The sequence below is a fragment of the Theropithecus gelada genome, chromosome 6 (genome assembly GCF_003255815.1).
Source record: "Theropithecus gelada isolate Dixy chromosome 6, Tgel_1.0, whole genome shotgun sequence".
NCBI lineage: Eukaryota > Metazoa > Chordata > Mammalia > Primates > Cercopithecidae > Theropithecus > Theropithecus gelada.
This window is the reverse complement of record NC_037673.1, coordinates 15,262,437-15,285,045: the sequence shown is the minus strand read 5'-3', so window position 1 is coordinate 15,285,045 and position 22,609 is coordinate 15,262,437. Positions and strand designations below refer to the sequence as shown.

General features: G+C 37.2%; 1 long non-coding RNA gene across 1 annotated transcript in view; it reads left to right on the top strand.

Moving 5' to 3' along the window:
• Positions 1-3,468: 3,468 nt before the first annotated feature.
• Positions 3,469-22,609, top strand: part of LOC112627144 — a 74,759-nt gene continuing 55,618 nt past the window's right edge. Inside the window, exon 1 of the long non-coding RNA XR_003120021.1 lies at positions 3,469-3,594. This is a non-coding gene — a long non-coding RNA (uncharacterized LOC112627144). The remainder of the gene's footprint in view (positions 3,595-22,609) is intronic.

The window sequence follows — 22,609 nt, the reverse complement described above, 5'->3', positions numbered from 1 at the left end:
CCCTAGTCCACGTGGGAGGCAGTCTGGTATCCATGCTCTCCTTGACTGTGGAAAGGATCTGCTGATACTTCTAATAGACATGATATAGCAAAAGTGATGGGCTGTCACTTCTGACATTGGGTTATGGAAAATGCTGGCTTCCACCTTGTTCTCCCTCTCTTGCTCTCTTGCTTGCTCACTGATGGAAACCAGCAGCTATGTTGTGAGCTGACCTAGGGAAAGACCCACATGGCAAGAAAGGAACCCTCAATCCAACAGCTCAGCGGAGCTGAACCCTTCTAGTGACCACACGAATGAGCTTGGCGGCAGATCATCCCCCAGCCAAGATGCGAAATGACTGCAGCCATGACCAACATCTTGATAGAGGCTTTGTAAGAGGCCCTGAACAAAGGATCCAGTTAAAGCAAATTTAGATCCTGACCCACTAAAACTGTGATATCATAAACCTTTGTTGGTTTGAGCTGCTAAGTCTTGGGGTAATTTTTGACACAGCAATACATAACTAATGCAGCTCTTTCTGCTCTGGGGCCTTGCATATCTGTCTTGGGTCTTACTGATATAAAAAATTAGAGAGAAAAACCCTTCTTGAAATAACAGTGGCTTTTATTTTTTGTATCTGATGCTGTCATATCTGGGGTCCTGCTAGCCCTGCTCCTCCCAGGGTTAGCCAATGCCTACAGACAGTAAGCAACTTGCCCATAGGTATGCTTTGTGAAATACAAATAAACCAATAAGGAGCCCATACCCCAACCACCTTTTTTATTGGACTGGCCTCTTATACTCTGGGCCACTATCCACTGGTCCTAGTCACCCCAGAGCCAAGTGCCGGACCACCAGGGACAGTCCTTATGCCCCAGAGCCTGCTAAAATTATTCAGACCAGCCATCCTAAATCAGTTGACTCTGCTTAGCCTGTTTCTTCATTAGAAACCATGATAAAACCTCTTGCCCCATTTCCCCCCATCTCTCTGCCCCCAATCAACCCTGCCCTGTTTGGGCCCCCTACTTCCCTTTGGGAAAAACTATGAATAACGAACTGTCTTTTCAACAAAAATCATCTCCTGATCTGTTGCCAGTATTAGACCTCAAATTTTCTATTAATTCACTATATTTTAAAAGTCTCCCCTTTTCTTCTTTCTTCCAATCAGGAACATCTTTTGTAGTTTTGTAAGTTCAGAGGGAAGCTTCATTTTCCCTCCTGCTTCTGGTCAAATATTTTGTCTTAACCACTAAATGTCAGAGATCAGAGGTCTTTCCTGCTCTTGGTCCTGTCTGTGAGCCTTCTTTAATGTAAAAGGGGAAAAAGGAAATATTGGGTAGAAAATGCAGACGTAAACACCACAAGATATTCTGCCATAGCTGTGCATCTGCCTTCAAGAATGAATGTGAAGCTTCTCCAAAGACAGTCGTGAAAAAGAGGACCCCAGAAAATAACTGAACAGGAAATAGACACAGAATGAATCTTTACGAAGCAGGCTGGGCCTGAAGACGACCTTAAGCATTTACATGGCAAAGAGGACCATCAGAAGTTCAGTAAACTGATCAAAAATGCACAAACAATGGGGATTCTACATGTAGACTTTATTTTTTAAAGAACTGGTTTCTTCTGTGCTCCAACACTAGGAATAAGCCTGTGACTAAAATAAGTTCTGCCAAATAATGTTGACTTTTGAATACCAAAAAGTTTTGAAAAAATGCCCTTGGATATAAAATTAGAAGAAAGAAAACACACAAAGGCCCATTCTAAGTGCGCATGTATTTTTCCGTTTCCTCCCACCCCCTGCAGTAAACTTATATTGAGTAGTTCATTTAATAGAAGACTTCTTGAAAACCACAGACCATGTGGTAAGGTTTGTTTTACATGGGTCACTAATGTGGAAGGCTTTGATACCTTGTGTTGAAAGTCGAGCAGTCAATTAATTCCATGAGTGTGAACTTGGCATAGTATCCAATTTACCCTTAGGGGAAAACTGCCAGGATCCAAACACTGGTTTCTAAATAAAATAAAATACTCAGCTCTCTGACTTGAAGCAAAAGCATGTTGCTTTAATTCATGAAGCATGAACTGAAAATTCTGTCTTTTCTCTGTTCTCTTGTTTTCCTTAAAGGAATCCTGGGCATAACTTGACTGCAGAAGGATAGGAATTCTGCTTCCTCATTCTCTGTAGAAAAATGCATGCTCATTTTGCTCGCATTCTGTATTAGTCAGTATATTATGGGTTATGCTTCAGTAACAAACAATTCCAAAATCTTAGTGGCTTGAAGCAGAAATTTATTTCTCCCTCACACTGTATAAATGACAGAGGTTGGTAGTCATTTTTGATTCTGTATAATGGCTTGTGATCCGTGCTGATGGAACAGCCACATTTCAAATGTTGCTTATGTCCATGCCAGAAAGGAAAAAAGTAAATAAACATTCTGGAGGATCCAAAACCTGCAAATAAATGCTTGAGTTCTCACCCCATTGGCCAGTACTAGTATTATGGCCCCACTAAAGCATAACAGGGCCCCAAATTCAATCTGTATAAGCTCAGAAGGAGAGGATAACTGGATTTAGGGGAGTTGTCCCAGCAACTACCACCGGGACATTTCAGAAAACCAGCTTGAAGCACACAAATAGACACCAGGCTCTGCTGCCTTGCTCGTTGTCATGCTAGACCCCTGTTGACTTCGGTAGGGATGGTACCACATTCTAGAGGCTGAAGAAGAGACCTGGAGCCAGCAAAGAAGACATAGGGTTCATTGAGGAGACTTACATACAGGGCAGTTCAGTGGCAGCAGGCTGGACAGGAGAACCACAACCACTTGTAAAAAGCATGTGATTTATACAGCATTTTCACTTAGCATCCTCCCCCTAGCAACCTCCACCTGGCCACTTTCATTTAACCCAAAACAACAGGCCTAGACCCCTGTACAGCCTGCATTTCACAAGATGAGCTAGAGATTCAGATGTTCCTCACAGATAAGGAATGAAACGCTGGGTTGGCCACTCCCGGATTCCTTAGCTGGGAACTCTGAGCACACATTCTTCTTAGACCACAGGGCCACTCTCAGAGTATGCTTCAGTTAAGTTATTGCTGTCAGGTGTGTCTGCTTCATGCCTATGGAGAATTCTACTACTCTGCAAATGCTCCAGGCACTTTTTTTTTTATCTCCATCAATTAATCCTTATTTCCTCTTTTGCTTGTTTTAGAATCCTCTTTTTAAGCACTAAACAAGTGGTCCTTACACATGGGTGCACATTATAATCACCTGGGGAAGTTTTAAAACATAGTAACCCTCAGACCCCACCCAAAACCAATTAAATCAGAATCATTTGGGTATGGGAGCAGCACCCAGTCATCAGCACTTTTTACATCTTCCCAGGTGAATCAAATGTGTGACAGAGTTGAAAAGCACTATTTTAATGCCTTAAATTAATAACCTGATTATGGCCTTCATTTCACTATTAACCCTTTGGGGGAGGCCTCAAGGGGAAGACACCAAGTCCCTAGACTCAGGCCTCACATGATTGAGCGAGAGGAACTCTGCTGTCAGACCCTACAATGCACTCTTCAGTGGAGGAGGATCACACATTCCAAACATACTCCATCAGGTGACGGCCCTTGCTTTTCTTCCCACTACGATACCAAACTGCCAGAAAATGTCATTTCTAGAGGGGAAAGAAGGAATAGAGTCAATTACTTGACTTTAGAAACAGAGAGTCATCCTATTCCAGTTCATTATTGTTACATAAGAAGCATCTCTGTAATTTAAAAGCTGAAAATATCAATTACTTATTTTCATGACAAATATGGAGACAACAGTGCCCTATGCAGCATTATCCAGGTGGCTCACCTGGCGCTGAATGACTTCACGTAAATAGCTCACTCACCTGGCTGGCAAGTTGGTGCTGTGAGTTCCTCTCCATATGGGCCTCTCCATGGGGCACCCTTACACCTCCTTACAATACAATGCCTGAGCTCCAAAAGAGAGAATTCCAAGGGAGAGACTCTCAAGAGAATCAGACTGAAGATGTATTTTTTATGACCTAGAAATCACATACTGTCGCTTTTGCTGTCAATCGCAAGTCTGCCCATATACAAGTGGAGGGAACAGAGATACCATCTCTCAATGGGAGGAGTTTCCAAAACACGTAAGCAGAGCAAATGGATGGGAAATAGTATTGTGGCCATTTATCAAAATGCATTCTGTCACATATTAAAAGTTATCCTTTAAATGAGAGGTAAAATTCTACTGTGATTTACAACATTAGCTCTAGGATAAAACTTACAGGTTCTCCTTACTGGATGCAGAAACTTGGCTGAGTTTCTTACCCTTTGCTCTCAACCCTGCCCATGGCTTAATTTTCAGTTGTAAAATGGATATTCTTATTAGCTAATAAGAACAGTACCCAGCTCACATACAATGTGATCATAGAGCTTTCTTTCCCTGCATTCACTATATACCTATTATCCTGACAACCATACACATTAGCATTTGCCCTGTGTGTGTATGTGTGTTTATAGATATGTATGTATATATAGATGATGTATGTATATAGATATATAGTGTATATATGTGTGTATATATATGTGTATATATACACAAAGATGTGTATATTTGTATACGTATGTGTATATATACACATATGCATATATATGCACACACACATATATGTATATATATAAAATACATTTTAATTAAAATATAAAAACTTAGGGCAAATGCTAATGTGTATGAGTGTCAGGATAATAGGTATATAGTGAATGCAGGGAAAGAAAGATCTATGATAACAATGTATGTGAGCTGGGTACTATTCTTATTAGCTAATAGGAATATCCATTTTACAACTGAAAATTAAGCCATGGGCAGGGTTGAGAGCAAAGGGTAAGAAACTCAACCAAGTTTCTGCATCCAGGATGTGCTAAGTAGACATTGATTTCATACTTTCAACTTCTTCTATGGTCTTTTCTAGTATTATATATGAGATTCACATATGTAATGGATAGAGTATATACTGTAATATGTCTTTAAATCTATGAAATGACCACTGATATCCCATCTTTTTTGCTAATCTTCTCCTATAACCAATACATTTCTTTCAAATACAGAATATAGAATAGAATAATGGCCTCCCAAAGATGTGCATGTCCTAATTCCCAGAACTGGGGAATAGGTCACAATATATAGCAAAGAGGAATTAGGGTTGCAGATATAATTAAGGTTGCTAATCAGCTGAACTTGAAATACAGCCCTTAAAATACGGGCCTCTCCATGGGGCAGCCTTGCATTTCCTCACAATACAATGGCTGTATCATCCGCTAGGGTAATTTGGGCAGGCCAAGTGTAATAACAAATTACTGGGAGGGCTTAGTGTAATCAGTCATAATGACTGAACTAACCACTATTGGCTTTGAAAATGGAAAGAGCCGTTAGCCAAAGAATATGGGCAGCCTCTAGAAGCTGGAAAACACAAGGAAATGAATTCTTAAGAGCCTGTGTTGGGCATCTCACCTCCAGAACTCTAAGATAATAGATTTTTGTTTTTTTAAGCCACTAAGTTTGTGGTAATTTGTTACAATAGCAATAAAAAACTAGTACAGTCATTTATGCTTTTTAAAGCAGGTTTATTGAGATATAATTAATATGTAAAAAACTGCATATATTTAATGTGTACTGTTTGATGAGTTTGGACTGCCCACCTAAATAACAAACAGAGATAGATTCTTCAAGATAATGAGCTTACTCAGAAGTGCACAGGGGATTTGCAAATCCGGGACATGTGGGTTATGGGAACCATAGACATATCCAAAGAAATTGAGGGAAGGAAAAACTTCAGCAAAAGTTTCTGTTATGGGCTTATGTGTACAAGAGTCTTCCAGAGAGGCTTTGTACTAATTCTTATCATAGGCATATGTGTGTGAGGGCCCTCCCTTCTTAAACTCCTGCTTTCACTTATTTTTTTGTTAGGATTTGATGCAAGTGACACCATTTCCATCCTGAAAACTTACACAGGTCATATATACATACCTGTATCATCACCACAATCAAGGTAGTAGACATATTCAACCCAACACCCTCCAATGCTTCCTTGCCTCTCTTTGTTTATGTTTTTGCATGTGTGTGTCGGGGGGGTGGAGTGGGATAAGAATTTTATTTATTTATTTATTTATTTTTGAGACAGAGTCTCACTCTGTCACCCAGGCTGGAGTGCAGTGGCGTGATCTCGGCTCACTGCAAGCTCCACCTCCCAGGTTCACACCATTCTCCCATCTCAGCCTCCTGAGTAGCTGGGACTATAGGCACCCACCACCACACCCAGCTAATCTTTTGTATTTTAGTAGAGACGGGTTTCACCATGTTAGCCAAGATGTTATTGATCTCCTGACCTGATGAACTGCCTGGCTCAGCCTCCCAGAGTGCTGGGATTACAGGCGTGAGCCACTGTGTCCAGCTTGTGTGTGGTAAGAATTTGAAATGTGAGCTCTACCATCCTGATAAAGTTTGAAGTGCACAATACTGTATTGTAAACTATAGGCACGATGTTCTACAGCAGATCTTTAGAACTTATTCTAGAACTTGTGTAACTATAACTTCATACTCTTCAAATGAGCAACAACTTCTCATTTTCCCCACCTACCTGCCCCTGGCAACCACTATGGTATTCTCTGTTTCTATAAGTTTTATTATCATAGATACCTCATATTAAGTGGACTTGTACAGGATTTGTCCTTCTGTGACTAGCTTATTTCACTCAGCATAATGTTCCATAGGTTCATCTATATTGTTGCATATAGCAGGATTTCTTTCTTAAGGTTGAATAATATTTCACTGTATTTATGTATCACATTTTCTTTATCCATTGGGTTTTATCCAACATTATTATCCATTTGGGTTTTCTTTTTGGCTATTGATTTGTAGAAGTTATTTCTATATTTTAGAAATTAATCCCATGTCAGATATATGATTTGCAAATGTTTTTCTCTCATTCCATAGGTTGTATTTGCATTTTGCTTATTTTTTTTCTGTGCAAGCTTTTTGGCTTGATATAATCTCATTTGCTTATTTTTACTTTTGTTGCCTATGTTTTGGTGCCATATTAAAAAAATCATTGTCAAGACCAATGTCAAGATAAGAAGATATATATCTTCCAATATATAAACATAGAATGCCTTTCCATTATTTGTGTCTCTCTTAATTGCTTGTGTTAATGTTTTATAGTATTTACTGTACAAGTCCAACTTCCTTGGTTATGTTTACTCCACAGTACTTAATTCTTTTTGATGCTATTCTAAATGGAATCGTTTTCTCACTTATTTTTCTAGATGCTATTCTAAATGGAATTGTTTTCTTAATTTTTTTTTCTAAACGGAATTGTTTTCTTAATATTTTCTAGTGGTTTATTATTAGTGTATAGAAACTTATTTTTGTGTGTTCATTTTGTGGCCTATGATTTTACTGAATTTATTAGTTCTAAAACTTTTTGGTGGAGTCTTTAAGGTTTCCTACAAATAGGATCATGTTATCTGCAAACAGATAATTTTATTTCTTCCTTTCTGATTTAGATGCCTTTTATTTCATTTTCTTTTCTAAATGCTCTGGTTAGAACTTCCAGTACTATGTTGACTAGAAGTGGCATGAGTGAATATCCTTGTCTTGCTTCTCATCTTACAAGAAAAGCTTTCAGCTTTTTACCAGTTATTATATATTAGCTTTAAGCTTAATATATATTGCCTTTATTATATTGAGATAAATTGCTTCTATACCTATTTTCTTGAGCATTTTTATCCAAAAAGTGTATTAAATTTTGTTAAATATTTTTTCTGGATCTATTGAGATAATCAAGTGATTTTTATCCCTTATTCTGTTAATGTGGTATATCACATTTCTTAATTTGTGTATATTAAACCATCCTTACATTACAGTGATAAATCCCCCATTATTGTGGTATGTGATCCTTGTGTGTGTTGTTGAATTTGGTTTGCTAGAATTTTCTTGAAAACGTTTGCACTTATGTTTATCAAGAGTGTTGGCCTGTAACTTTCTTTTCCTGCTGTGTCTGTCTGGCTTTGGTGTCAAGGTAATGCTGGTCTCATAAAATCAGTTTGAAAGAGTTCCTTCCCTTCAACTTTTTAGAAGATATGTGTTAATTCTGCTTTAAATGTTTGGTTGAATTTATAAATGAAACCATCTGTTCCAGGGCTTTTCTTTGTTGGAAAATTATTGATTATCAACTCAATATCTTTACTCATTGTTGATCTGTTTGGATTTTCTATTTCCTTATGATTCAGTGTTGGTAGGTTGTATATTCCTAGGTACTTATCATTTTCATTGAGATTATCAAATTTGTTGCATATATAATTGTTTATACAAGTCTTATATGACCTTTTCATTTCTGCAGCATCAATTATAATGTCTTCTCTTTCATTTCTGATTTTATTTAATTGAGTTGTCTCCTTTTTTATCAGCCTAGCTAAAGGTGTGTCAATTTTATCTTTTAAAAAAATCTCCTGGTTTTGTTGATTTTTTTCTATTTTTCTGGTCTTTTTTTATTTATTATTGCTCTAATCTTTGTTATTTTCTTCCTTTTACTAATGTTAGATTTATTTTATTATTCTTCCTGTTTTTCTTTTTCCAGTTCCTTGAGGTAAAAGTTAAATTGTTTATTTCATATTGTTATTTTTTCTTAAAGAAGTTATTTATTACTATAAACCACCTTAAAACTACTTTTGCTGCATCCCATAAGTTTTAGTACCATTTGTTTTTAGTTTTATTTGTCTCAAGATATTTTCTGATTTCACTTTTTATCCCTTTTTGACCTATTTCATAAGTATGTTGACCCATTTCATAAGCATGTTGTGTAAATTCCATATATTTGTAAATTTTCTAATTTTCCTTCTGTTATTGATTTCTAGTTTGACATTACGGTTAGAAAAGATGCTTAGTTTATTTTAATCTTCTTAAATTTGTTAAGAGTTATTTTGTGGTCTATCATGTGATCTGTCCTGGAAAAATTCCTGTGTGCACCTGAGAAGAATATATAGTGTGCTGCTGATGGAATGTTTTGTATATGTCTGTAAGATCCGTTTGGCCTATAGTGTTATTCAAGTCTCCCACTTCCTAATTGATTTTCTGTTGGGATGTTCTATTTGTTATTAAAGTGTTATATTGAAGTTTTCTACTATTCTTATATTGCTATCAATTTCTCTCTTCGGTTCTGTCAATATTTACTTTATCTATAGGTACTCTAATGTTGGGTACATATATTTTTACAAATGTTATATTTTCCTGGTGAATTGATGTTATCATTATATTATGTCTTTTTTGTCTCTATGATGGTTTGACTCAATGTTTCTTTAGTCTGATATAAGTACAGCTACCCTGCTTTCTTTTGGTTACCATTTTCATGGAATATCTTTTTCTAACTCTTCATTTTCAGCCTTTGTGTGTCCTTACATATAAAGAGAGTCTCTTATAAATAGCCTATAGTTGGGTCCTGTTTATTATTCATTCAGCCATTCTATGTTTTTGATTGAGAAGTTTAATCCATTTAAAGTGGTTGATATAAAAAGGCTTACTATTGCCATTTTATTCATTGTTTCCTCTATATATTGTAATTATTTTCCTCTCTTGTTATCTTCCTTTGTGTTTTATTGATTTATTGTAATGCTGTTGACTTTTTTTCTTATTCTGATGTGTATATTTGTATGTATATTTTTGATTACTCAAAAGCTTACATAAAACATCTTATTATTATAATAGTGTATTTTAAGCTGATTAGTAATTATAATTTCTTCTTATTTTTAAATTTAGTGACCATATACTGTTAATTGGAATTAGTGTGGTACATACATAATTCATAATTGCATCTAAATAAGCTATGATATTTTATCACTCAAAATGGAAGCTGCAGCTGCCAAAAGGTATAAATATTTTACATATTACAGTTAGAATGACTAAACTACTATGATATTTCCTCTGTGCTCAAAAACTTCAATTCTTTTTTTCTTCCTAATTTCAAACTCCTCTGTCGCCTGGACCAACATTCTGCCTCTCAATTCCCTGGTTTTTAACCTTCCGACTTAGGATGCATCACAATCACCTGCCATGTTTGTAAAAAATGTCCATTCCTGGGCCCTACCCCTGAACTGCTGAATTACGCTTCTAATTCGGTAAGTCTGAGCTGGAACACAGGAATTTGCATTTTGGTAGGCTCTCTGGATGATCCTGATACAGTTTTATTATTCAAGGACAAGGCATCACAGTTTGAGGAATACAACTTTAGTTTCCCATCTTCTCCCCATTTCACGTGGCTACTACAGTGATTCTTTCAAAATCCAAGTGACATTTCACTGCTGTTGGATTGAGTCCAAAGTTTTTTTTTTTTCTTTTTATTATTATTATTATTATTATACTTTAAGTTCTAGGGTACATGTGCATAACGTGCAGGTTTGTTACATATGTATACTTGTGCCATGTTGCTGTGCTGCACCCATCAACTCGTCAGCACCCATCAACTCATCATTTACATCAGGTATAACTCCCAATGCAATCCCTCCCCCCTCCTCCCTCCCCCCTCCCCATGATAGGCCCCAGTGTGTGATGTTCCCCTTCCCGAGTCCAAGTGATCTCATTGTTCAGTTCCCACCTATGAGTAAGAACATGCGGTGTTTGGTTTTCTGTTCTTATGATAGTTTGCTAAGAATGATGGTTTCCAGCTGCATCTATGTCCCTACAAAGGACACAAACTCATCCTTTTTTATGGCTGCATAGTATTCCATGGTGTATATGTGCCACATTTTCTTAATCCAGTCTGTCACTGATGGACATTTGGGTTGATTCCAAGTCTTTGCATGCACACGTATGTTTATTGCGGCACTATTCACAATAGCAGAGTCCAAAGTTTTTAGTGGTGCATAGAAGAATCTTCAATGAAGGGGCCAATGACTGGCTCCCTCCCCTCTACCCTGCACCCCTGTATTCAGGATGCATCTGCCAAGGATGCATCTGCCAAGGATGTGTGGCATGGTGGCATGAGCTGCTTTGATCTCTGCTGTGCATGCATACGGCCTGCAGAATCCACCATAGGGCAGAGCTTAGCAAGCCTTTAAAGCTCTCTTACATCCGAGAAATATCTGCTAACTCTCTGCCTGTTCTTCTGAATACTGCTTGCCCCACATGGGTTCACAATCTCATGCAAACAGAGCTGCTGGTCCTTCCTGTTCACTTACCACCAAGTTGCCCATTTAACTGGTAATGCTCCAAATTAAATGAACCTCTTTGCCAGTAAGTGGACTCTTAGGGCCCTGAACCAGGAAGGGTGCCGTCACAAGGCACTGAATCTGTCAGTGCCTCATCCTTGATCTTCTCAGCCTCCAGAAATAAATTTCTGTTGTTTATAACCCTCCTAGCCTATTACAGCAGCCAGAAAGGATGAAGACACCCTTTCTGCAGGAACGGTTAAGCTGGAGGGTTTTATATGAATGCCCTGCCTGCCCTGGTTGAGCTACTACACTGACAGAGTTGGGAGGCTAGAAATAGCCCCTGGGAATAGAGTCACCGGTTCATTCGGTTCTTAACCAAGATCCAGTAGTTCTCATGAATAAGCCCTTCTCAGCAAGTTGCATGCTTTTGATCAGATTCTAGAGTGCTGCGAAATGGTTGTGTTTGACCATTTTGTCCACTGTTAGAGTTGCTTTTGGGGGAAAGGATTTGAATTTCCCTAGTAGAACCACTCCCATAGCAGATCTTAAAGTCCCATGAACTCTTCAGAACAGCTTTTATGGGTGTGCACGCATGCACACACACATGCGCACATTTGCACACGCATACACACACCCTGTATTCCCTTGGGCATGGCTATATAATACTATTAATCACCAGTGAAGCATGTGTTTGAAATTAATGTTTCCCCAGTAGTGGGGAGGACCACACAGAAATATTCACCCTCTTCTCATCCTTGTGACCGCCACAATTCATTTGCATGGTGACTGTTCAAGACAAGAAGCATTGTCTATCCTTTCAGTACAAAATTCAAAGATCCCTCGCCCCTTCACCTCATTATAATTAGCAGCACATTCCAAATGCCTGAGCTAAAGAGTGCCTCCAGCTCACATGAGTTTAAGGGTACTAAAATTGTACCGGCTCAAAGTGTAACAGACCCTCTGCAATACTGCTAGAGCTTCCAGGGTGCTTTGAAATATTTTCCCTTCAAAAAAATTCACGAGCTCACACTGAAAACATTCTGAGAAAGTTTCAACAAAATAAGGATAAAGGATTGTTTAAATATAAAACACTCAAATCTTTTTCATGTATTGTCTAAGCTGATCTGATTAGCTCATGAGAATAACTCCAAGCTCTTGCCAGAACATAACAGGTTTTCTACATAGGTCTAGTTGGAAAGAGAAAGAAAAACTATATACAGCTGTTCCAAGGCTGGGAAATGCTGTGCAGATCTGACAGCAGCTGTTTGCATGCCAAATAGTTCCAGCAATTTCTAATTAAATCCAGCTCAGGAGAAATTTTATGATCTGTATCACATGATTTCTGTCTGTATCTGGGATGCTTTTTCTCCCCCTATTTAAAAGCCCCTCCAGTGAAGTCTGCCTATTTTCTTAATCTTAAAGGGCTAACTAATCTAGAGGCAAAAATATTGTTTTATTCGCTGACATTAGCACATGCACAGGAGTCCACTGCCGAAGTTCTGCAGGCAGGGGATCTTCAACCTCTTAACTCTAAACACTGAGCAATTGTGGATGAGTGGGGTGAGAGTTGCTCCCTTCTAATAGCTCCTCCACGATGTCTCTATTCAAAAAGTGAATGGCATGCACATTTGTGCTTTTCCAGCTTTGGTTCAAGACTCCTAACTAATAATCCTAAATTAACCATAAGAATAGGCTGGTATAACATTTTGCCAAACACATTCATGTATATTAACTTATTTACAATTTAAAGCAATCACGTGAAGGAAACTGGCCGGATATTATTATCCCCATTTTACAAATCAGAACACTGATTTTCTCAAACACTAAGTTATTCCTGATAAATATTAAGGTCACATAATAGTAGTTGTCAGGTAAGAACTTGGCAGCAGACTTTTCAGTCCCAAGGCCATTGCTGATTCCACATGGCCCACTCCCTCCCTCACCTCATCAGCTGGACAGACATATCCATCGGTTCCTACATTCAAACGGTGTCATTTAAATGTAGGAACCAATGGAACCAGTGTCCTCAAGAGTGTCTATTTATTCCGCAGGAAAATTACCCATATATTTGAATACCTCTGTGACTCAAATTACATTTTTCTATCACTCAACAGAAATGTAATGTAGCTTAGTTCTATGTGGGGCTGATACGGATTGATATGGAGGCACGAGACAGATCTGAGAAAGCACTAGTAGTAAATACTAAGTAGCCATAAATACTTAAAATTAAGTATTCTTGCCTGAATTGCACAAGATTCTTGTTTCTCTGGGACAGAAGTCCCAGAACTCAGCCTATAATGTACATTTTTAAAAGCCCTGAGGCCAATGGACTAAAAGAATCTAAGCCACACTAAAATAAAAATCTGTCTGTGAATAAGATTTTCATTAAGGTAAACAAAATAACAACCCATCACCCTTTGACATGTTTATTCAGACTATTAATGCTTGTTTCCATGTGATACCACATTCCTAGACTATTGGTAAGTGTATGAGGGGCCTGTGGACACTTTTGCCCCATTATTAATGAGATCAACCAATATAAAAATATTTAATGGGACAAAATTTAATGAAAGTACTTGACTGCCAGCTTATTTGATTGTTTTCTGAGTTTATTACTCAGGATAATTAATGCTAGTTGTTGCAACAGATGAACCCACAAACCAGTGACATAATACCAAAAAAAAGTCCAGTTTTTATTCTCACAAAATGTAATGAAGTTTGGGCAGCTCTGGGTGGGTAATTCAGGGATTCAAACTGCTCCCATGGGATGTTTTAAAGCACCAAATATGGAAGTAGCAAACATCACTTACATGCACATGACAGTGGCCAGTTTCATTGCCCCAACTACACAGCAAGAGATTTAGGAGAATGTGGTCTTCCTATATTCCCAGGAAAAGGAAGCAGTATGGGATACACAGAGCATTCTATGCAACAGGGCTTTCTCTGTAACCACATCATTCCAGAAGCACCAAATACTCTATTTTGGACAAATATCATAACCTAAGGAGAGGAACTTTGTAACCTTGTCAACAGGAAGGGTCACAAACCTTAGAAGGGCTTCTCTGTTAAAGAGTTACTCTCGAAGCCTTAGACTCCTGCTTATGAAGACTGGGAAGAGACAAGGCCAGGCACGGTGGCTCATGCCTGTAATCTCAGTACTTTGGGAGGCGGGTGGATCACTTGAGGTCGGGGGTTTGAGACCAGCCTGATCAACATGGGGAAACCCGACCTCTACTAAAAATACAAAATTAGCCTGTTGTGGTGGCACATGCCTGTAATCCCAGCTACTTGGGAGGCTGAGGCAGGAGAATCACTTGAACCTGGGAGGCAGAGGTTGCGGTGAACCAAGATGGTGCCTTTGCACTCCAGCCTAGGCAACGATGAGGCTGGGTAGGCTTAGCTATCCAGACCTGTCATTTTATTTAATAATCCAATAAAGATTTTCTGCCAAAGATCTTTATATATGTATATACTTAATTATTGTTGAACTGACCAGGGGAAGCTTTTTCTGGATAGTTTGAATAAGCATCTTGGAATCTTAATTGTCCATGGAATTTGGGATTTTCACAAAGGACTACTCATGTTCAACAACGTCCAAAGGCATTGAATGAGCCAAATAACTCTCTCCCTTATAGCACTATTTATTCTTTTTGTGTAAAATAGTGACAGTGGATGTACTCCTGTTCTTATGTCACAAGCAGTTGTTCATTTTTAACAGTTTTTCTCAGAACTGACGAAGAAAAGATATCAATGTGATACTGCCTGATTATACTTATCCCTTGGTCCATGTAGATGCTGTTTCTTATCTATGTAGTCGTCATAGACATTAGAATCATGATCTTCCTGAATTCAATTTTTTTCAAGGCTTAGGAAACCAAGCTGTCTAGGTCAGTTCCAGAGCCTATGCAGTCAAAATGTTTTGTTTTCTAAATTTCTTCTTGCAGAGAGGACACATCCATATCCTGCCCTCTGTTATCCCCATTTCCATGACAAAAAAGTGAGACCTAAAATAATTTTACCAACCTTCCAGAATACATCGAAGAGTGAAGTATGAATAAAATATGGAATGCTAATTCCAGTCATACATATTAATCTGTTTTGCAGCTTAGCTGCTCAACTTTTACAATGTGGATGTCTCAGGCTCTTTAGAAATATAGTATGCCTTTGGATTTTAAAACAAATTAAATAAGACCTGTCAGTTCTCAACAGCTCTTATCATATGTTTACTATACATATTTCTTTCCCCAACGGTGGAACAATGTATGTAAACCTAATAGAAACTGGATTTCAGTTTCTTATAAAGCACAGTCCATATCATGTTGACATAGACAATATCAAATTTTCTCTCATCTCGAAAACATTTCAGATTCTATGGCATATAAGCATGTCAAGAGACAATTTTCTGCCAATACCAGAGAGCTGAATGTTTCATGTTCAAAGTAGAATTTATTGTATCTGAAGACAATGCAGTGTAGCCTTGGGAATTTTGAATGTATTACAGACAAAATGAAAATGGTCAATAACGTGGATAACTGTATCTATTTCTCCACTTTCCAAGGTGCATAGTGTCCTTTTTGGCTTAGAAAATTATACATTAGAAACCAAAGAACATTGTTAGGTCATTTAACTACTTTGCGCACATTTCGTATACTTTAAAGTTCACTGTATATTATTTAAAAATAAAGAAAAACCTTACAAGTATCAGAAAGAAAGTGACGTCCAAATTTCTTTTAGTTTTATTTCTTTTTCATGATACATTCAATTTGATTTAGAATATATTAAGAATTAGCACAACTATATAAGTATAGGGCAGGGCAACATTTTGTAAGCCTTTTGTATGGAACACTTAATACCACTAGAAATAGATCCCATGGTCAGAAATATTGAGTGTGCTTGGATAAATAAAACTGAAAAGATTTATTTTATTGAAGGATTTTTCAGACCTCCTAATAAACTAATATATATCAAGGCTCAAATGTCTAGTCCCAAAATGCTGTATTTCCTAAACTTACTTGGCCACCATAAACTTTTTTTTGGCAGACTTCTTTAACATGTTGACTCACACTAGTGTTCTATAGAAGAGAGACTGAAAAAGTTGCAATGGGGACTAAAAAATTCTCTTGAATTTCCTAGAAAATACATCCTTACTGTATCCGCACAGTGCTGAAGGACTTTAGCAGATAAGTGGAAAAAATCAGAACAAATTAGTTCAATGTGGAAGAGCTGTGTAGACATACCAAAAATTTATTGAGTTACTACAATGAAGTACCAACGCTATGTATTTAAAATAAAAACCTAATAAAGAAAATAATCTAATTGAGGCAAAATTCAAACTTTAAAAAGTAAAGTAACAAAATAGTTATATGCAAACTAAAATACGTATCTCACACATAACTCCCATTTCTTCCTTTTAAAAATGATTAGGGATCCCTCTGTGTAGTCTAGACTTTGAGCTAGTCACCAAGGGCACAGCAGTGAGTGCACACCTGCAGTTTCCTCTTGCACAAAGCTTTTGAAGGTCCCTGGTAGTGCCATCCAGCCATTATTTATATCTTTGCTCCTGGCAATATATGTCATCAGTCTTACTTTAGGTTTACCACAATTATACTTACCTACAGGAAGATAAATGAATACTTCTCTTATTCCACATTCTACAATAAGAGAAAGCAACATTTTTTACTAAAGAATTATACACATAATTCAGCATGTAATGATTAAGTATTTTCTTCTGAAACCTTTTAAAAATACACATGTGGTACTCTCTAAGCAATTATTGCAGTTAGAGCCAAAAATGACATTTTTTATCTTAAGTTTCTGTTGAGTTTACAAAACAACTTTTTGCAAGTTTCCTTTAGACATTTACCATCCAAGAAACCACGAAGCTACTATGCTTAGGAAATGTCACAATATCCCCCCACACCATAAAGGAACTGCATTACTATACTATCTCCAGGCAGAGTCATACATTTTCCAAACAAAACATGAGCTAATCTAGAAGTTTTTTTTTTTTTTTCAATATGTAAACTTCCATTTTTTCCATGCTTGCCAGGTTAGAGATGGAGCCAAGGAGACTATAATATTAGTGGAATGCAACTTACTCTTGTAATATAGGAAAATGCCATCCTTTCCAACAGGTTTAAGGTCAGGAAAAGGTGGGAAAGGGGATGAAATTGGATTGAAAGCTCCTCTGGAGCAGAGGAGAAGTGAAGAATCCCAGTGGTAATGGAGGAAGATGCTTGGATGTGTTTGGAGTGGTCAGGGGAGGAGCACATGCAAGAATGGCTGAGCATACACGTGTCAGTGCAAGGTGGGGATTAAAATATGAAAGCTGTTATTGGCTTTCTTATTATTTTTATTGATGTCTTCCTTCACAGCAACCATTAAACCCACCTTTAAAGCAACAATGAGTGAGATAGTTCATAGTCTCCTGATCTCTGACAGTGTGCCCCCTCTGTGTATTTGCCTTACTAGTTCAGAGACCTATGCTTTCTTGACCAAGGTGACAGGATGTCTGCTTCCTGCTTCATGGTCTCTATCTTCTCCAACACTGCATTCTCTCTTCTCTTGGTAGAAGTTACAAGCTAGTGGTCCATGGGCCAAGTCTAGCATGCAGGTGGGTTTTGTTGGGCTTGGCTTTTTGTTCCCTTTAAATGAGAACCCAAATAAAACCAGGATATTTCACATAAAATCCAAGCTTTTGGCTTCTTTTGAAAAACTGGAATGTCTCACAACTTTGGCCTCAATATTCTTACAAGGTACAACCAGCTAGGACTGAGGAGCCTCAGTGCTCTAATTCTACCCAAGCCCTACCACTCACATAATGTCTGCAGATGCACTCAGGCAGGCCAACTCCATTCATAGAAGCCATCTGCTTGACCCCATTAGGCAATAACCACCCATCTCCAGGAAAACTGAAACTCAACACACAGAGATGACCTCATCAAGATAATTTCTCCATCCCTGCTAACTTAGGTCCTCTTCAAAGCTCACCCAGCAGTAAATGCTCCAGTCCTCATGTCTTCAACAGTCTCCTGAACCTCAACCCAAGTATTTTTTCTTTCCTGTTTCTTCACCATTTTCCTTTTTCACGGATTCTCTCTTATCCACATAGAAAACAGTTTTTACGATCTTAGAGGAAAAACAATGCTCTTTCTTTGACACTTCATCTCCCTCAGGCTATCTACCTTCTCTTTCAGCACCAATATTCCTGAAAGAATAATTGTGTCTTGCTCTTTGCAATTCTTTACCCTCCATCCAGCTTCAAACCACTGGCCCCAGAAGACATTAGAAACTACTTTCATTAAAGGCAAAAAACGGCCTTCTATCCCTCAACCCAACAGACAATTTTTATTCCTCACTATATCAGCCTTGCTGCAATATCTGGCACAGATGACTACTGACTTCTATTTTGAAATTATTTTATTTCCTAGCTTCCAAGGCAGGACTGTCTCCCTGTTTTTATTCTCATCTTTAAACTCCAATTTTATTGGAGATCGAAAATATCTTTAAATATTTTAATATAAAATACTACATGTTTTCTAGACTTAAACATCATTTCTCTAATTCTTTCCACACGCCTTTGAGTCAGACCTAATAACAATATGCTCATTTTTTAAAAGATAAAATATCCTTAAAGAGGTTGAATAAGTTTTACAAGGTAATCATTCAGAAGAGGCAGAGTTGGGACTCACATCTTGGTCTTTCCTGAAACAACACCCAGCTGTTAAATACCACTCTGTCCTGCCTCCCCTTTCTCAAGCTTGTTGGTGACTTCTAGGTAGACCTCAGTACTTTCCTCTTCTCATCTTACATGTTTCCCTGTGCAATATCAACAATGCCCATTGGTTCATCAATTGCCTCTATGTTGATGTTCTTAACCCAATGAACTTCCATTCTAGGTGTTCCTTTTAAGAACCAAATTAATGTACTACCCCTCATGTTCTTTATTTACCTTTATCTTAACATTTACATGGTTTCATTTAGCTTGCAGGAGTATATGGCTATTGTCCAGTAGAACAATAAAATCCTTGAGGAAACTCTATTCTATCATCTTACATCATCTCTGCCCAGCCTAGTGCTTGACCCATAGATATTTAATGAATATTGAATGAGTGAATTACAGGATATCTAATGGCTGTCTGTACATCGCTACTTAGATCCTCCAAAGCCCCATCTCCTACCTTGTCTATATCTCAAACTCAGGTTGCTTCAAACTTTACTCTCAATCATTTAAGCCACCCTGACTCTGTCCTCTAAATTCCTTATCTCAGAGAATAATAATATCCAGTCAAAAATCTGAGTCTCAATCATTAATATACTTTTGCAAACACAAGGTTACAAAGTAGGTGTTGAGAAGGCTTACAAGAAAGATAATAATTGTCAGGGGTGGAAAATTGAGCACATAAGGAAAATTGCTAATTAACCCAATATTTTGAAAGCCTATGGAAGAATAAGGTGAGACTTAATTAAAAGTGGAAGATAAGCTCTATTAGAGCACAGGCCTTCTTTGCTTTGTTTTTGCCTCTATTGCTTGCACCTAGAACAACTCCATAAATGTAGAGGATATTCCATAAATGTTAATTAAATGAAACAATTACTAAAGGAACGGCAAATAACCATATAGAATATAGTTTTCGTACGACTAAGAAAAAAATCATCGTCCTAACACATAAAATATTTTAGGCTAGTTATACAGGAAGGCATTTACGACAGTGAGCAATTACACATATTGACCATGAGAAAACTGCAAAAGGGTCAGAGAGAAAGGGAGATTAATCACAAAGGAATTTAACAGGCAGTAGATTGCTCAACACTAACAATGGAAGATTGACCGTGGTGAATTGATATCTCTAAAATGCTGTGGGAAAATAGCCATTAACTTAACTATCATTCAAGAATGAAGACCAAAAAACAGATCTTTTCAAACAAGAAACAAAAACAAGAGAATATGCCATAACATACAATGCACTTTTTAAAAAGTGCATTATAAACAAATGAAATGATTCCAACAGGGAGGGTGGAGATCCACTAAAGAGGAGGAGCAAAGAAAATGGTCAACACATGGTTATATCTAAACAAATACTATTTCAAACAATAATAATACTTGTTCTTAGAGCTCTATTGAAATAGTGCACTAGCTAGCAATAACACTTAAGAGGGACTGGTTAGTTTTAAGCTATTCTAAGGTCCTTACGTTATGTGAAAAGAGAATAAAGATAATGATTAGGCTGTGTTAATCAATTACTAATGTTAACAATTTAAGGGTAGCCACTAACATGATAGAAATACAATGTGTAAACTCCAGGAAAATAAAGAGAAAATTTGAATTTAAAAATACTAATCAATTGAAATGGCAGGAGAAGGGAAAAACAAATTCCAGGTTTATATGTTATAACAGACAAGGAATTAAAATACAGGCAAGTTGGAGTCAAGGCATGGGGAACAGATATACCAGGCAAAACCAATCAAAATAAACCTAGTGTGGCTATTTAGTAACAGACAAATAGGCTTTATGCCCTAAAGCATTCTTAGTGATAAAGATTTACCATGAAGATATATATATATATATATTCTTTTTATCTGTGTGTACATGTATGTACATATCTGAGATACTATTATGGTCACTTAATGGCATAAGATCCCCATATGCACATCAAAAATTGAGACTCACAGAGAAAAAATAAGATTCACAAACAAAAAATAACACCAACCCAGTGGAAAAAGAGAGGTTACAAACAAACAGTTCAAATAAAAGAGCAGCAAAGAGGCACACAGTTATTTAGCATCTACCAAATTGATAATTCCATGTAAAAGCCCAATTTCATAATCGATTTAAAAATATAAATTTAGCCATAATGTTTCCCACCCTTCAGTCTTCATCTTTACTAATAAATTAAATATATGCCTTATTTTAAAATGCAATGTATATTTACTTTTATAATTTCTGTTTTTAATATAGAAACTACAGATTTTATATTCTCTTCCTGTTTAGCAATTTTGATTTTGTTATGGTACTTTCCTTTCGTTTTTAACTGTACCTTATGTACCTTGTCTTCTTGGTTTCTAATATTCTGACTTCTTGATACCTGGCATGAGTTATTTTCCTGATGCTAGGCAGTATTTTGTTAATGTTAGAGTCAGGTTACCTGCCTTAGACATAATGGGTATTTCCTGTAGATTGTGCTATTTAAAAAAAAAAAAAATTATAGTTAAAAAAAGAGAAAACATTTTGAATGTTTATTGACCTTAAATATTTGATAAAATATACACATTTTTGAGAAAATATAACTTATCAAAGCCGAATCAACAAAAACAAAACTCTTAGTATCTTTGTAACCTTTAAGTAAATCAAATCAATAGAAATATAGCTTTCAAAATACCACCAGGTCCAGAAGCAAGCAAGTTCTATCAAATATTCCAAAAAGAAATTATTTCAGTCAGTCTTATAAAAACTCTCCCAGAGAACAGAAAATTAGAGAATGCTTCTCAATTTATTTAATGAAATCTGTATTACTTTGATTCCAAAACAAGATAGAAAAGTCTTATCTACAGAATTTTGTAGCTAAACTACAAAATTACAGACTAAAAGTCAAAATCATTAACAAAATACTGGAAGCTGTATCCAACCATGTAATACAAATAAATCTCGTTACTTGATAGCCCAGATAATCCAGGGGGTAGACAGTGAGGGTTTTCAGTGGTGCTTGGGCTATGTGGAGTGGAGAGGCCAAGTGAGTAGAGCTCAGACATTCCAAAGTCCCTTCTGTGTGTTTTCTCTCAGACCACCTTCATGATGGGTTTCCTCCCTCTCACTTTAAAGTTGAGAAAACCGAGACCCAGCCTTGGGAAATGATCTTCCCAAATTAGAGAACTAGTATATAGTAGAGCTGGGATTCAAATTTCAGCCTTCTGATTCCATGTTTGGTTGCTTCCTTTACACAGCCACATACTAGTAAAGGTTGAATAGCCAGTTCCTCTAGGAAAAGTGCCCTCACTTGTAGCATTTGCTGATTTCTGTAGTATGAATGCTCTCATAGCTGACTTCAGGTTACCATATGATGTCACTGAACACAGAGTTGAGAAGAGATGCACAGAGTTGGCTCCAGGAGCCAGGGCACACTGGCTCCGGCACAGCACTGCCTGTCAGACTTAGTCCTGGTGCCTTTACAGTCTTTATTGATTCATTCTTGCTTGTTCACTGGAGATGGCTGACTTGCTTCTTTAGCAAGTAATAACCCACAGGCATCATTTATTTCATAGATACTTATCAATTATCTATAATATGTCAGTCAGTCATTTTTTTAGAACTAAGAGCAGTAAAAACAAAAACAAAAGCAAAATCTTGCCCTTGGGGGCGCATACCTTGTATTGTAGAGAGAAACAGAAACTAAAATAAAAAGTAAATTACATAATATATCAGAAGGA